Source organism: Peromyscus eremicus, chromosome 12, assembly GCF_949786415.1.
Source record: "Peromyscus eremicus chromosome 12, PerEre_H2_v1, whole genome shotgun sequence".
Classification (NCBI taxonomy): Eukaryota; Metazoa; Chordata; class Mammalia; order Rodentia; family Cricetidae; genus Peromyscus; species Peromyscus eremicus.
The window spans coordinates 62,628,960-62,631,709 of NC_081428.1; positions in this window are offsets into that span (position 1 = coordinate 62,628,960).

A 2,750-nucleotide genomic window follows, 5' to 3' on the forward strand; every position below is an offset into this window, starting at 1 on the left:
AGGAGGCGGCTCGCTTACGAGCCCGGGGCTCTGGGCGCTGCTACCTTGGGGTTGGGAAAGGGAGGAGGGCGGGGAAGGGGGGGGCTGGAGAACTGCAAGGAAGACCCGTAAGCATCCAGAGGGAAGCAAGCGCCTTGCTTAGAGGAGCCCCGGTCGGAGCGGCCCCGAGGACAAAGGAGTTGGCACACGCGCTCTACAGGTGGTCTGGAGTGGCTGTGGGACAGCCCGCCCTGCACCTCGCACCAGCCCACCCGGGCGGCCCGCCGGTGTGAACCCAGCGTGCGCCAGCCCCGAGATGCCGGAGGTGTGGGAAGAGAGACGGTGGCCTCACCTGCGCTAGATCCGGGACACCCAACTCGAGACCTCGCCCCTTAACCCCACGGCACACGTGCTGGCCAACTTCAAGGTTGTGGCCCGGCACGCCCCGGGTGGATCCCCAACCGGGAGAAACGAACTGGGGCCGACTGCGCCGCCACCCACGTTAGGGGGCGGAGGAAGAAGGGACTTGGGAGGGGCGGGGGTCGTCTGCGTCTTCTTCCACTTTGTACTGTTTTTTTTAAAAAAAATGCCTCGCGTCTCCGAGGTTTGGAGAGTTTCGTTAAGGACGGGGTGTAACACGGTGACGGACTGATGGGCTGAAAGTTTGAGGGTGTCAGAGGATTTTTAGGTCTTAGTGGTTAACTCCTAGCATGAGCGCGTTGAAGGGTGAAAAAGAGGTTCCCTCATTTATTTTCTCATTCATTCATTCACTTGAGTCCCGCCCAGGGATGCTCCCAGGTGTTACTCCTGTTATGGCTGTCCCTTTAAGAACTCACAGCGAGCTGCTCCTAACCCTTACACTTGCTTTGAATTTCTAGCATTTCAGAGCCCAGCAAACAGCTCCAAAGAGTTGAGCCAGAAGTTTGAGGAAGTTCTCCGAGTCACTGCCCAGGTCTTTGAGCTGCTTCTGAGTAACAGGGACTTTTCTGCTCCATAGCCCTGGAGAAAAATTTCCCCAAAGCCGTCAGAAGTTACTGAGGTGGAACCAGAAATCCAGAGATTGGAGTAAGGCTGGACCAGCGAAATGGTTCACCTGGTTAAGGTCCTTGCTTCTGAGCCCGAGGACCTGAATTTCATCCCTGAGACCCACATGGTGGAAGGAGAGAACCTCCCACAAGTTGTCCTGTGAGCTCTACGCACATACACAGAGTCAATCAGTAAATGTTCTTTAATTAAAAGGGAAAATGAGGTTTTTCAATAAACCTGACAGCCTTTCAGTGAGACTCCCTTGACCAATGGAAAAGTCTGAGAAGGAACCTTGCACCGTAACCATAACTCAGAGGTATGCTGACAGCTGGGTTTCGCTTTTGGATTTTACCTTAGAATCCTAACTTACGAGAACCTTAGGACTTCAGAGCTCGTGTAGGTCGGCTTTCAATTCGAGGTAGAGAAGCAGGTCCAGAAAGGGAAGAAAACACTCCCCATGCCATCTAAGTTGCTCAGTGGCCATAGTGCACAACTCAGCCCTCCTAGCTCCAGCCCAGGGCACTTGACACTGATTCCAAACAAGCATGTTGGCAGCATTGGTCATTAGGCATGCTGGGATCTTGAGCAACAGTAAACGCCACATTGCAGAGAAGAAATGGGTCCAGAGAGCAAATGAGGTTGGCTCCTGAAAGAAAAGGATCTTAATAGTTGAGTGGGGGTTATTTAACAGTGAAAATGTCTGATGGCTTCATATTATTGTCAAGACTTCACTGATACGCTGCCAGTGTAATGACTCCAGTAAGGAACCATTCTTAACCTCCGTGTTTCTGGTCCCCATAGAACCATCCTAAAAGATAGAATTTCATCAAAATTTGGGATGGAGGGAAATTTGTCCTCTTCCTTGCTGTTAACTCTGTTCATGTATGTTTAGTTGCTGGGAAATGGAATGGGGATAGAAATAGCAAGGTCCAAGCTGTGCTTTCAAGGACCCAAAGCCCTGCAGCAGATGGATAAAGTTCAGTGATTTCAGGCCAGGGGATCCTGAAGACTAAAATCAAAATGTGTGTTAGTCCTTAGTGTCATCCTAATCCTTCCCTAAAAACCGAGAAAGGGGCAATGACAAAGGACACATTGCGATCCTCAGTGGCACCCCTAGATTATTGTCAGCGATTTCCAAAACCAGGAATGAACCCAGTACTTGCACTACTTGAGGGGTTAGGACAGGTCCAGATCTACTCTGAGGGGACTGTTATTCTTCATTTCTGTCCCTCTGTGTTAATTATTTAGGGGTATAGAACAAGTTCCTTGAAGCTTAGGAACTTAAAAGAACAATAAATAATACCACAGCCTCTATGGGGCAGGAATTTAGGGGCTCCATGATTCGATGACTCTGGTTCAAGACCTCTAGAAGTTGCAGTCATCTGAAGACTTAACTGGGTCCAAGGATGTTTTATAGGGGGTCTGTGAGGGGGTTGAGAAAGGGTCTCACTATGTGTAGCCCTGGCTGGCTTGGAACTCTTTATGAAGACCAGGCTGGCTAGCAAATATGCTGGAACGCTTTGGGTTTTCAGTACCCAAGTACTGGAATTGTAGGTGTACACTATCAGACCCGACACGAGGCTCTTTGGGCATGACTAATTCCCATGGCTGTGGGCAAGAGGCTTCAGTTTCTCATCATGAAAACCTGTCTGCATCACTGATAGAGTGTCTTCATAACACAGTGATTGACTTCCCCCAGAACGTGGGATCTAAGAAGGCAAAGCAGAAACCATAGTCTCAGGAGA